Source organism: Meles meles, chromosome 15, assembly GCF_922984935.1.
Source record: "Meles meles chromosome 15, mMelMel3.1 paternal haplotype, whole genome shotgun sequence".
NCBI lineage: Eukaryota > Metazoa > Chordata > Mammalia > Carnivora > Mustelidae > Meles > Meles meles.
Window position 1 is genome coordinate 29,626,921 of NC_060080.1, and position 14,088 is coordinate 29,641,008.

At 46.1% G+C, this 14,088-nt stretch overlaps 1 protein-coding gene across 3 annotated transcripts in view; it reads left to right on the forward strand.

Moving 5' to 3' along the window:
* Window positions 1-353: 353 nt before the first annotated feature.
* The window catches only part of VIT (vitrin), a 98,579-nt gene continuing 84,844 nt past the window's right edge, over window positions 354-14,088 (forward strand). For all 3 annotated transcript variants that reach the window (XM_045979414.1, XM_045979415.1, XM_045979416.1), the window contains exon 1: window positions 354-556. The gene's annotated coding sequence lies outside the window, so the exon portion shown is untranslated. The remainder of the gene's footprint in view (window positions 557-14,088) is intronic.

Genomic DNA, 14,088 nt, shown 5'->3' on the forward strand with positions numbered 1-14,088 from the left:
TTGGCACCGTGTTCTTTCCTTATGCAGTTTAATCAGCTGTTCACTGGCATTTGAAAAAGAAAGAAAATTTAATTGCCCCGTGTAAGTCCTTTTTAAAGTATATGTTTTATTTCCCATTTTATCGAGGCACTTCTCTTCCACTTTTTAGAATTTCTAATTATAGAATTTGCTTACTGAAAATGTGTGCTTTAGGCTAGAAAAGAATATTTAGAAATCCTTACCCCAAAGAAAAGCAAGTGGGAGTGGAAATTTGAAAGAGGACCGCCTAATTCAGCACTAAAACCAGTGTGAGAAGCAGTGTGTGAGTGTGTGTGTGAGAGTGTGTGCATGTGTGTGTGTGTGTGTGGCTAAAATGTGCTTTTCAAAGTGCTGAGAGGTTGATGGGAATGTTTGATTAGCTCCTCTGAGAAAAGAGAAAAGTTGCTTGGACCTCTCCCTGTTTCTTCTTTAGAATAATTTGGATGGGATTTGTGATGCAGAAAAGCTTAAAGAAAAAAGGATATCCATTCTGTGTGGTGGAAAATTTTTGAAAAAAAAATTGCTCTCTTCAAACAAGGTATGTCTGATGAATTACTAAGCTATGTAGATAGTTTGCTTTCCATTCCTTATTATAAAACCTTGAAATGTATTTGTCATGAAGAAACTGCAATACATACCTTGACCAAGTAATCAGTCTGTACAAATTTTAGTCTCAGGAGAATTGGGAGGGGGTGGGGGGAGTTGATATCCTTGTAAACGACTAATATTATGGTTAACTATAGATCATATTATATATAGATAGATCATATTATTATATATAATATTAATTATATATATTAGATAAACTATAAATGAATTGTGGTGCGATAAGTTTAGAACAAGATCTTTCACTGTATTTTTAAACCAATGTTATTATGGTTAAGACAAGTTGGAAAGTATGATATGAGTCTCTTTATTACGCTGACCTTTTTTTGTACCTTGCTTCCTCTATGGAATATGATAGCAATGTAACAGATTGCTTCCAACAATATATGAAAAGCAGTATGAGAAATGGACACACTGATGCTAGGTGAAGAGAAATTATTTTAGTGTGGATCTGAACTTCTCTCTACTCAGATCTCGGTGGAATGTGGCTAGTTGTACAATTCTGTATCTTGTTTCTACTGGAAGTGTTTTCTTAGGCTGAATGCTTCTTTAACTGATAAACCCGAGAAAGGGCTGGTATTGTTAAGTCTACTATTGTAGCTCGACTTTGCCCAGGGAAACAGAGTACAAAATCTCTTTTAAGCATGATTGGTGTCAAACCAGCATAAACATGAAATAAATGCCTCAAGCCCAGGTTAAACAGAGAGGATAAGATTGAATAGTTAGACTCAATGGTTTGCTCTGAAAAACCCAGGCATCTTTGCCATCCTCAGATGGAGAGCAGAATTCCAGATTTTCTTTGGGCTTATTGTAAAAATAAAACCAGGCATTCTTGGCCATGGAGGTTATTCCAAAAATGTGAGCGCTAAGAAAATAGCATTTTGCCATTACGTTGCATGGCAATAAATTTGGAAGTTTTGGTGGTAAAGTTCTGAGGTTGTTTTTCCCTCCGGCTCTTGAAAGATGAAAACAGCCTGCAGCGAAACAAGATCAAACACTATTTGTTTGTGTATTTTCTCTCTTATGTGTGTTAGCTGCGAGTGGTGGCTACGCCTCCTCCGGTAGGAAAGCTGGACGTGTCTGTCTTTTATTTATTGAATTAAAATACCCTCTTTTGTAAAAGGGCTTTAGACAGAGAATTGCGAGACTAAAGGGCTGCATTTTTAATTGCAATGTGCCAGTTTCCCAGACTAAGCTTAATTTAAATATATCTTACACCTCACCCCGGAAAGAACGTTGGAAATGCTTAGGATCTGTCTTTAAATGGTGCTATCTCCTGGGATATCATTTAGAAGATCTAGTTATCTCTTTGGTCAAGTTCCTGATTACAGGAAGATAGTTTCTTTCAGGGGAAAAAAAAAAAAAGGCCTGGGTTTAAAATGGTTTATGAATAGCATCGGGAAAACAGAAATGCTTGTGCTGTTACTGTGGTTCCTGCTGGTCGTGCAGGCACACAGGAAAGCAGTAGGGGTAGCGCCCTGTTCTGAGCCTGCAGTCCTATAGTACAGTACTGGTTCTTACTGCCTGGCTGGGTCACCCTGGGAAAGGGGTGCAACATTTCTTGACTTGCTTCCCTATCTGAAAAGGAGAAATCGCAATGCCTGCCTGCACCCCTCCCACGGTGGTCATGAGGTTCAATGTTGATTCCCAGCTCCAATAGGGTTTTGAAACGTGTCAAGTTCTATAGACATGTTATCTGCCCCCCCCCCCCCCCAGTCAAAACCAGATTACGCTGAAAGGAGTCACTGGTCTCAAAATAAATGTTTCGTGGCCTCGGGGATGTTACCTGTGGCCACATGTATATCTTCTCTCCTTGCTTCCTTGGAAGCAGAAGCCAGGGAGCACAGGCCGTGAGTGATCTCTCAGTAGAAGGGCATTCCAGCTGTGTGACCTTGGGGAAGATACTCCACATCTCTGTGTCCCCATTTCCTCACATGGGAAATGAGGAAGTTGGACAAGGTAGTCTCTAAGTTTCCCTCCTAATGCTATGGTTCCGTGCACGGGGACCTCTCCAATATCAAAGACGTGACAGGCCTCTGTACGTTACAAAGTAAAGAAGTATCAAAATGGGGTTTGGAGCCTGTGGTATATTTAAAATATTTATATTTACCTAACTAACAACTTTTTGACATATATGAAAATGAAATGTTGGGGCGCCTGGGTGGCTCAGTGGGTTAAAGCCTCTGCCTTCGGCTCGGGTTATGGTCCCAGGGTCCTGGGATCGAGCCTCGCATCAAGTTCTCTGCTCGGCGGGGAGCCTGCTTCCCCCTCTCTCTGTCTCTGCCTGCCTCTCTGCCCACTTGTGATCTCTTTCTATCAAATAAATAAATAAAATCTTTTAAAAATAAAAAAAAAGAAAATGAAACGTAGCGTAACTGCATATTATATAAACGTAACACAATGGTGTAGATACGCATATACATGTGTATATATCATATTACTGTATTATTATATATATTATTATATATGTTACCTATATATGTTACTAAGGACAGTGTGGTCCACATTGTATAACAGACTTCTTTCAGTTTTCTGGTGCATTTCTATGACCATCTGTGAACCCTCATGTGGAGATAATATCAAATATCTGAACTTAAGGCCTTCCATCCAAGGCCAAGGCCAAGTGGCCCTCCTGCACTGTGTAGATACTCTGGGAGTCCAACAGAAGGATCTGCCCCTTCTTCTTTTTTTTTTTTTTTAAGATTTTATTTATCTGACAGAGAGAGAGATCACAAGTAGGCGGAGAAGCAGGCAGAGAGGGGAAAGCAGGCTCCCCACTGAGCAGAGAGCCTGATGCGGGGCTCGACCCCAGGACCCTGGGATCATGACCTGAGCCGAAGGCAGAGGCTTAACGCACTGAGCCACCCAGGCACCCCAGATCCACCCCTTCTTAAATGTGTTAACTTCGGCAAGTTACTAAACTTTCTTGGGCCTCGGTTTTCTCACCTGTAAAAGGTGTCTGTCGTTAGTGTCTACCTCATAGGGTTGCTCCCGTTGGTGCTTGGTACACTGTCAGCTCCCAAACATTAGCAAATGTTTTCTTTATTATATGTGTCTGGAAGGAAGAAATCTGATCGGCTGTGAAACAAAGCGATCTTAATATCCTTCAAACTTTTAAACATTAACTCTGCAGCTGTGGGAAGCCAACAGATTTGAGAAATTATCTGATATTAATGTAATTATTAGAAGTGTGTTGCCATTTCATCATCCAGAGGATGTGAGCTAAATCATCAATCAGGAAAAGATAAGCAACAGAATGCCTAAGAATGGGTCCCTCTGTGGTTTGCAATTGGTGGCGGAAATCCTGGCCCTCTGAGCATGCAGAGAGTGAGCTAGAGAATTGCCCGGGGAACCTGCTACCTTTTGCCGGTATGACAGGTCCTTGTGCGTGTGGCAATGACCAGCTTCTGCGAGTGCAGAGAATAGGTACAGAAAGGAGCAGTATAGCAGGACACATTTAGGTGGCGTCAGCAGTGGCCTTCGGATATAGCGCTGCTTGCTCATTTTTAATGAAGCTGCAGGAATTCATGCCAACGCCAGCTATCAGCGCAGATTCAGCCCTAACTCCAGTCACTTGCCTGCATTCCTGGGCTCCCCGGCAGCCAGCCTCGCCAGTGGTGGACCTATACCCCACTGGCCCAATGGCCATCACCAGCCTCGACTGCTGTGCATAGCCTGTGGCAAGACCCTGCGACCACGGGAGTGCATGAGGACAGTCAGGGGCGACACCTGCTAGTGCACAGCAGTGAGGCCTGGCCCTTGCCATGACGTCAGTCTGCACCTGGCCCCTGCGGCCACCCAGTCCCCTGCTGCTGACCACTGCAGCCCCTGCATGCATACCACCAGCTCTGGCCCTTACCACCACCTGCCCTGGTCTCCAGCCTCGGGATGCTGAGGCATCACTAAGACACAAACAGCCCTTGCAGATACCCCCAATGTGCTCACCCAGGACTACCCCATCGCCAATGTTGGGGACCTCAGCACACCTTCCTGGACCTGGACCCACTGCAAGCCCCACTAGACCAAGGGTCACAGCCTGCCCCGGCATGCCTCAACCCACCAGTGAGGTCACCTGACCAAAGCAACCCTCTGTCACTGAAGTCAGGCCATAAAGTCTAGAAGAGGTAACTGGACACCTTCACAAAGCTATGAGCATCATGAAGAACCAAGAAAAGATGTCACCAAAGGAACACAGGAAACCTCCAGTAACTGACCCTCAAGAAATGGAGAGACACAAGCAACCTGACAGAGAATTCACAAGGGAGTACAGCTAACGAATTTAATGATTCAGAAAAACAACACAAGAACAAAATAAGTTCAACAGACACAGACAGCATAAAAAAGAACCAAACAACTTTTGGAACTGAAGCATAAAATTTTAAACACACACACACACACACACACATTTAAGTCAGTCTGAGATCACCTAGGTGAGTTCCTGTTTGCAGACCAGGAGGTGAAGGACCAAAATCCAAGGAGATTCCCAGAGCCCCACCTTCACAATGGAGCGAAGACTGTTTTGGTCTTGTTTATTGCATTTTTCTGCAGTTACCTCACCTGTTACACAAACAGTTGTGGATATGGGGTTTAGAATTTGTTTTTAATCAACTGGAAAACTTTTCCACTTCAACAGACTGCAAATCTTAAAGAAATCTCCTTAGAGACGTGTATCTGAAGTGCTCGGGGCTGCCTTGGGACGGCACAAAGCAGGCACCCGGCGACGCCCGGAGCTGAGACCTGTAAGAGCTACACGTCGTGTGGCAGCCTGCACCGGGCAGCAGGTGCTGTGTCTCGGCTGAAACCCGTTGCCACATTCCAGCACTAATATCCTGAGGGAGAAAGGTGAGCTGAGATCATGGGATGCCAAAGCCCTCTTCTGAGTTAAATCTATAAGCCACGGGTCTTGGAACAAAAGGAACACTAGTTTGGTTTAGATTCAGTTTAGGGACTACTTTCGTGTGTTTGTGTTTTATTTTGGTGTTACAATTTTATTTTTTTATTTATTAAGGCTTTATTTATTTATTTGACAGACAGAGATCACAAGTAGGCAGAGAGGCAGGCAGAGAGAGAGAGGAGGAAGCAGGCTCCCTGCTGAACAAAGAGCCCGATGCGGGGCTCGATCCCAGGACCCTGGGATCATGACCTGAGCTGAAGACAGAGGCTTTAACCCACTGAGCCACCTAGGTGCCCCTGGTGTTACAATTTTTAAAAAGGCAGAGGCTCATTTCTGCTTCCTATTCCTTCACTAGGTGCTTTTTCCAATTCTTTTTAAAAATGCCAGCTATCATTCCTCAGCCACTTGATTGGCTCAGTTGTCCTACAGTCAGTCATCTAGAAGATTTTCATGAGAATGGGCTAAAGATCCTATAAATCTCCAAGAGAGAAGGAGGGAACACAGGTGTAGAATAGCTCCATTTTGGGGCCCTAGAAGAATTGAGGTCAATGGCAATCACAAACCCAAGTGGTTCCTTCACCAACAAGTCCCAGAATTAAGCAACGATTACCCTGAGCACTGTCTTGTTGAGAGAGACTCAATTGGTTGCCTTGACTCCATAGAGTTCATTCAACTAGAGTCTACACTCGCCCTATTTGCAAGTGGGTGGAGACAAAAATGATGAGGATGATGATGGTACTCATGACTCACCACAACCGAACAATAAAAAATCATATTTGCCAACACCCATACAGACACTGGGTTAAGCCCTCTTCATGAAGCCACTTATTTAATCCTAACAACAACCCTGTGATGTAGGTTGTAACCACTCAGTAACCAGACTGACTCCTGAGACACTGAGAAGTTGAGTAAGTTGTCCAAGGTCACACAGCTAGTAAGCGACGGAGCTCAACCTCAAACCCAAGCAGTCTCTTTCCAAAGCTCACATTCTTAATCTACCAGGTAACGAGTACACATGCTCCTGGTTTTTCTGTCACCACACCAAATTAATCTTTGCCATCCTTGAAAACATCCTTTTCAAGCCAAGTAAATTCCAAAGAAACTATTCCCTCTTGCGAGTAGAGCACAGGAGTAATCCTGAAGGAGGGGAGTGAAGGTGTTTTATTTCCATCATTTCTTAGATGAGCTCCTGACTTAAGGACACTTGGCAGGTGTGTTGGGCAGACCTGACTCCCAGGGGGAGGCTGAGGAGCAGACCTCATTATCAAGCCCTAGGAGTAGCCAGTCCCCCAAAATTGTCCTTTGTCTTCAGTTCAGGGCTAAGTTAGCAGCAAGGCACAGAAGGAAACTTGTTTCCTAATGACTCAGACTTCTTCAGAGAACCATGTTTCCCGATAAGGGTCTCGACATTGACAACAATCTAGTAAAAATTTCTCAAATTCCTTCCTTCAGTGAGAGAAAGGCTAAAGTTTTGTGTGGACATGTGGTAAAAATTCATAAAAACCACCCTTCAGGCTATAGTGAGAAGGGACTCTGCATTCTTTCTTCTCAGATTCAAAAAGAAAAAAGAGAGAGAGAGAAACGATTCCTTCAGGGGAACCTAATGTATATTTTCCAAGAGATCAGGCCACTGGCATCTCAACGCTAAGTGAATTCCATCCTCGGGCTTCCTCTGTGTCCCAGACAGAGAAAACAGGCTTTGGAAGTAAAGGTGCAAGTCAGCTTGCCCAGACTGGCTTTGCTTGTACAATAGAGAGAGTGAATCTATAGTCCAAAAGGTAAAAGGAATTTGGGGAAGCAGAGATAACCCTGAATGACAGGAACAGCAAGTATTTATTGGGCCGCCATCATGTGCCATTGTAATTCTACACGCTCAGGAAGAAGAGTGAACAAAATAGGCCCCGTTCCCCTAGAAGAGTGCCAATCTGGGGGGCACACAATAAACAGACACACATGAGAGCTCTGGTGGTATTATGGGCTGTGAAAGACCTAAGACTATAGACTAAGGGGGCCGGACAGAGCAGTGAGATGAAGTGATGATTTGCACGGCATGGTTAGGTAAGTGTCTGGTAAATGGACATTTAAACAGAGAGAGAGAGAGAGAGGTGATGGCAAAGCCATGGAGCAACCTATGTGGATACTTAGGGGAAGAACAATCCAGGCAGATGAAAGAGCAAATGCAAAGGTCCTGAGGTAGCGCCAGGCTTGGACAGGCCACAGGAGCCCCCCATTTCTCACTCACACACTCCACCTGCCACTCTTGCCTCTGCCCTCGATGAAATCTGAGTAGGTTCCTTAATAGTTCAGGCCACACTCAGAATTTTTAAAAAGACCTTGCCCACATCACGTTCCCAGAACAATCAGTTTCATCATTAATAAGAAAGTTTCATCATTAGTATGAAAGTAACCCTTAAGTAATGCTTAAAAACCGAACAGTGGTGTTCACAGTTTCAAGTTTCACCCAGCCCCCGGGGCCTAACTGCTGCTGTGGGGAAGGGAGCAGGACTGGATTCTCTCTTCCTCTGCTCTGTGCCTCTCCCTCTCCTACCCTTGGCTGCTAACAACAGTATCTTCATGTCCAGAGTTGAAGTGCGTACAGAGAGGAAAGGTAAGGGGACAGAAGGACTTTGTAAGCAGATACTGTCATAAGCTGTATTCTTTGGGCTTGGCGGGCATGTACAGGGGTTTCTTGTTCATATGGGGCACCTCTGTGGGTTTGGAGAAGCTCCCCATTTGTTGGGAACTCCAGGTGCTGTTACATAGCTCTGGCTGGAGGTTTACGGGGTTCCTTGCTCAGCCTCTGAACACCCACTGCTCTTTCTCCTGTGCCTCCTGCTGTGGCCTCCTCAGCCCTCTGTGCACCTGGCTTGGGCAGGACCTCAAGTGACCCCAGGCTGATGCTCACACGGAGGCTGGTTTGCCACAAGCTCTTTCCTCTCCTGTAGATGTCTAAATCGTGAGCCAGACACCAGGCCACTGTGCACCCAAGCCCAAGAGACACAACCAGTCAGTCATCTCAAATGGGGCTACTGGGCATCCAAGCTGGACTTCCAAAGATAGTGACCAAGAACCAGGATGCCTGGCTGACTGCCTCCCTCCAGACCACACCACAGTTGGAGGAGCCAAGAGGGAAGCTGGAGGCTGGACAGCAGGAATTGTTTTAGGAAAAGTTATTGGCGCTTTCCCTCCTTATCCCTCTCCCCAGATGCAGGAGGGGAACCGGGGGGACACACAGTCATGAGAGGACCATCAAGGAGACCACTTGGGAGTGTGGAAGTAGTTCTCCCATAATCTCAGCTGAAGCTAAGACAAAGCATCCTTCCATTTGATTATCTCATTCCACAGTCAATTACAATACACTCCAATGTTTATTTAGATGGGTGTGTTATGCCTGGTTAAACTTAAAAATAGGCCTGGGGCATCACTTTACCCTAAATAACATTTGTGTGACAGAGAAAGCTATATGCGAGTTCAGGCCCCCCAAAATCTCCTGACCTTACAGCCAAGACAACCATATCACACAACTATCACACAACGTCTGTATTTCCGAGCGTGCCTCTTAACTACTGTCAACAGAGTCTCAAATGGCCTTGGAATATGTGTCAGGGCAAAAAGGAAGGTGAACCCATCCTGGAGAGTGGTAGAATGGTGCAGTCAGTGGGGTTAAATGCGAGGCCTGGGGTGGAATTCTAGAGCTGCTCCTTGTTCTTCCCATCCTTGGACAGCTCACTAAATTTTCTAAACCTCAATTTCCTGCTCTGAGAAATGGGCATCATCGTAGCTGGCCAGTAGGCTCGCCATGATAGTGAAACAAGATGGCCCCTGTGCCAAGGGGAGCGTGTGGAAAGCGCTCAGCAAATGAAGGTGTTGGTATCGGAGGGGACTCCACACTTCTAAGTCTTCCCATGAAGAACAAAGAGACCAGGGGCGCCTGGGTGGCTCAGTGGGTTAAGCCGCTGCCTTCGGCTCAGGTCATGATCTCAGGGTCCTGGGATCGAGTCCCGCATCGGGCTCTCTGCTCAGCAGGGGGCCTGCTTCCCTCTCTCTCTCTGCCTGCCTCTCTGCCCACTTGTGATCTCTTTCTGTCAAGTAAATAAAATCTTTAAAAAAAAAAAAAAGAACAAAGAGACCAATCCTATCACATGTAATAGGCCACTGAACAGCAGGGCCTATTTATTGTCAGGAGAGATGGGAAAGAAGGCTGGAAGGCTCAGGCAGAGCTGAGGATGGTCTGCAGAAGGTCCCTGGAGCCTATGCTGCATGACTCCCTTCAGAGACCTGGGTCTCCTGCTTCAAAATGACTCCTGCTGGTTCCTGCCGACTGCGGGGACTTAATCCTCCATTCCTTCGATGGCTCAGCCTTAGTGACTGCCCCCCTCCACATCCTCCCTGCCTCCCCCTCCCCCGCTGAACCTATGGTTGCTGGGATTCAAGAATGTGCTTTGACCCACAGCCCTTCACTGGCCTCTCCCCAGCAGGGGACCACTGGGACCCTGTCACCTGTGATGAACCCCTTGTTACCAAGAGGCCAACAGGAAGATGCTATGGACCTTACAGACATACCCTCCTCTCCCTTCCCACCTCAGCTGGAAGGCTATGTGAGAGCCCAAGATGTTTTTTCTGTGCCTCAGAATTGAAGTCCGACCAAAAGCACAGAGTGTTCGGGCTATTCGAGGCTCTGGGGATCGCAGCTGGACGGTTCCAGACACACAGCTCCAAACTCACACTGGATGGCCCCTTGGCAACCACAAACCTCAAAGCCCGAGGGAGAAAACCCAGTGGGAGGCGGCAGGACGACTCCACAGTGTCAAACACATTAGGTAAAGACGATTCTGATGAGAGGAACTCCTCTTCCAAAACTCCATAAGAATCTTTTAAAGGCGCACGGTTTCCAGAGTAACTGAGAGGAGTGGTCATGGTCGGCCTCGTCTTTTACTGAGGTCCTCAACCCTTCCCCCAGACTGACTGCCCTCCTATTACGGAGGATAAATAACTCTCGGAAGGAGTTCTTTAGAGCTCATTTGGGGGCATGCCTGCAAACCGGTGTTTTTTTCCTACTGGCAATATAAGATCCAAACTACCACTTCAGAGACGTAATTACTGTTTGCAGCCTCGCTAGAAATCACTATTGGTCGCGGGCTCTGTGGATGTGGTAAGCATTACCATATGTCAGGTTCTTAACGAGGTACAAAATGATGGTCTGAGATATGTACACCAAAAAAGGCTTTCCCTTTTTGGTGTTCTGACATGTCGAACCATGCCACATGGACCGATGAGGCTGACGGCCTCGGCACAGCTCAGTCATGGGACACAGGGATGACCTCCCTCACCCACACCTGCCCACCAGTCAACATCACTGCTTTAGGATTGGTCTTGATGGTACATGCTGATCAAAAGTGGGCCAGGAGAAAGTGATCCTCAGGCGTTCCCATCTTAGTTATAAAAAAAAAAAAAAAATCCCCTATATTGATGGAAAATTCCTAGGTTGGGAATTCCTAGGTTACTTATATCAGGAAGCATAATGTTCTTAGAAATACATTGGGGGTGACAAACCATAAATGACTCTTAATCTCACAAAACAAACTGGGGGTTGCTGGGGGGAGGTGGGATTGGGAGAGGGGGAGGGTAAGTGCTATCGTGAGTGCTGTGAAGTGTGTAAACCTGGCGATTCACAGACCTGTACCCCTGGGGATAAAAATACATTATATGTTTATTTAAAAAAAAAAAATTTTGGAAGGGGAGGCGAACCATAAGAGACTATGGACTCTGAAAAACAACCTGAGGGTTTTGAAGGGTCAGGGGTGGGAGGTTGGGGGAACAGGTGGTGGGTAATGGGGAGGGCACGTTTTGCATGGAGCACTGGGTGTTGTGCAAAAAGAATGAATACTGTCACGCTGAAAAAATAAATAAAATGGAAAAAAAAAAAAGAAATACATTGGGGGAAAAACATTCTCACAAATCAGTTTCTCCCCTGTCATGCTGGATAATGAGTTCTTTGCGGTGGGGGCTGTCCTGTGCCCTCCAGGGCATTCTGCAGCATCCTGGCTTCTATCCACTAGCGGTAGAGGCCCCACCAGTATTATGACAACCAAAAATGTCTTCAAACATCACAAGTCTTAGGGGAGGGGGCAAAAATCACTCTTGCTTGTGAACCATGGTCATCAACATCCCGGGAACTCCACAGCAACATTCTGACGGCAGAGTTTCAAGGTCACCCACTCCCATGTCTGCCTCCCAGAGCATTCCAGGTGTGAGGGCTGTGTTCCTTATTCTCCGGGGATGCCATGGCTTATGGGATTCTCTGTCACACCTCTTCCCAGAGCCTCGCTCCCAAGTTGGATCCAGCCTCTCAGACCCCTGGTTGGTGCTACCAATGGACAGGCAGCCACAGGTGTCCTTTTCATTTTAACTGTTTGCATTTTCCTACCAATCATGTCAGGGAAACAGATAACTAAAACAACAGAACTGAAAAGGGTTTGAACCAAAGCTTCAGGAAATAGAAACCAACTCCAGCTGGCTGGAGTAAAAGGACCCAGAAACATTTGTGTCATGCGCAGGAGACTGAGTCCAGCTGGACCTCCTTCAGACTGGAAATGGGACCTGGGAAGCGGCCAGAAACCAAAGCGTCCTCTCCCCCTGCTTCTCCCAAGGCCGCAGGCTTTCTCTTCTCTCTTTCTTCCTTCACCTTCTGCGTCTTATTCAGGAGCCCTTATGGCCCTCAGGTTTGCTCCCACAGTTTCCAAGGCTTTCAGGTTCCTGAAGCTGAAGTCACAAGGGAGGTCTTGATTGGCCGAGGTTATCTTTTTTTGCCAGACCAGCTGAGTCACACAATTTCTGTGAGTGTTATTTCTGCATCTGACTATAATAGTTGAGATCTTCATTTCAGGGGTCTTTTGAGATTGAAGTCCTAGATGTCACCAGGCATTTAAACATGCAAAATATTACACAAATGAGAGGTGGAGTTCTTATTTTAGAATAATAGTATATAATGAACCACAGAATTATTTGGAATTTATAGTAATAGTTTCGTGAGAGGTTTGATGTCGTAACAAGAGCTCAAGACTAAAATAGAGATCTGGCCTTAGACAAGTCACTTCACTGCTCTGAATTATGGGGAGAATAATGTCCATTCTACTTCTTCAAGAGGTTCTTATGTGATTCAGATGCGAGAATTGTTGAGAAAGCATCTTACAGATTCTGGCATTATTACAGACTTCACTTAAAAAAGGCAGGTACTGTGAGTTAGGAAGCAGTCAGGAATACTTTTTTGTTCCCTACAAGCCCAACCAAAAGGGAAATACATTATCTCCCATGTCAGGTGGTCCAGAGGTGGGCCCAGCCTCCAGGCACAAGACAGACAGAGCTCCAGCTCCATTTTTCTGTGACTCATTTGGCTGCTTTCCACCTTTTGGTGTTGACTTGCTTCTCACAGACTTGTCTCATGGTCACAAGATGGTTGCCAGCACACAAACAAGGAAGGCAACCTCTCTCCCTGAAAAACGCCCTAAGTCTTTCCATTCTGTGCGTCTGATACAACACAGGACACAGCCCATCTTTGAACTAGGTGCCATCACATGGAGAGTGATGCTGTGCTGATGGGCTCAAACCTGAGGTTCTGAGGCAATCCCCAGCAAGGGGGAGAATGTATATAAACAATCCTTGGCTTAGACTTAGAATCAGGAGCCACCCCAGGAACTGGGATGGAGCAGCTTCTTCTGAGTCATCTGCGTGTATTTACTCTTTTTATCAAATTGGGGCTGTGTTGGGTAAGAGGAAGTGGGGAAGCAGCCGCTCTGCTTAGGCAGCCAACAGAGTCCGCTCCACACAGTCTGATGGAGAGCACATCTTCAAGCAGCCTAGTACATTCTTTGGAGCCAACATGGAGAAAAGGCAAAATCTCCCCTGCCTCCATCACTATTTGGCTTGCACTTTTCTCTTGGTGTTTCTTTAAGATAAAAGAAGGCTCAGTCGGTTAAGCATCCGACTCTTGATTTTGGCTGGGGTTGTGGGTGATCTCAGGGTCATAAGATCAAGCCCTGCCTTGTGCCCTGCGCTGGGCGTGGAGCCTGCTTAAGATTCTCTCTCTTCCCTGTGCCCATCCCACCCTCTCTAAAATAAATAAACATATCTTTAACCAAAAAGATAAAAGAAGGAAGGAATTGGAAAGAGAAGGAAAATAAGAAAAGAAAGAAAAACCACCACGCTTTCTGGCTTGGTCCTGTGCTCCCTCCCTCCCTTTCTCTTTCTCCCTCTCCTTCACAAAATCCTGGGGGATTGTAATAGTGGCTGCTGGTGTCATGGCAACAGGAAATGCAGTGTTTCAGGCCCAGCCCAGAGGAATACGATCTGTGTGAAGGTTTATATACAGATGGAGGCCACCTCTACATTGTAAAGGCCCCTCCTAGGACCTCACTAGATCAACCCACATCCACTGACAAGCAGCCGAGGCTTTACATCAGGCGGAGATGGCAAAGCAAGGTTGCAGATGTGGCCTCTCCCCATTCAGAGATGTCAGTCCTCAGGGGATTTTTGGCATTTTGGAAATACAGCCCAAGCCTCTCATAACTATT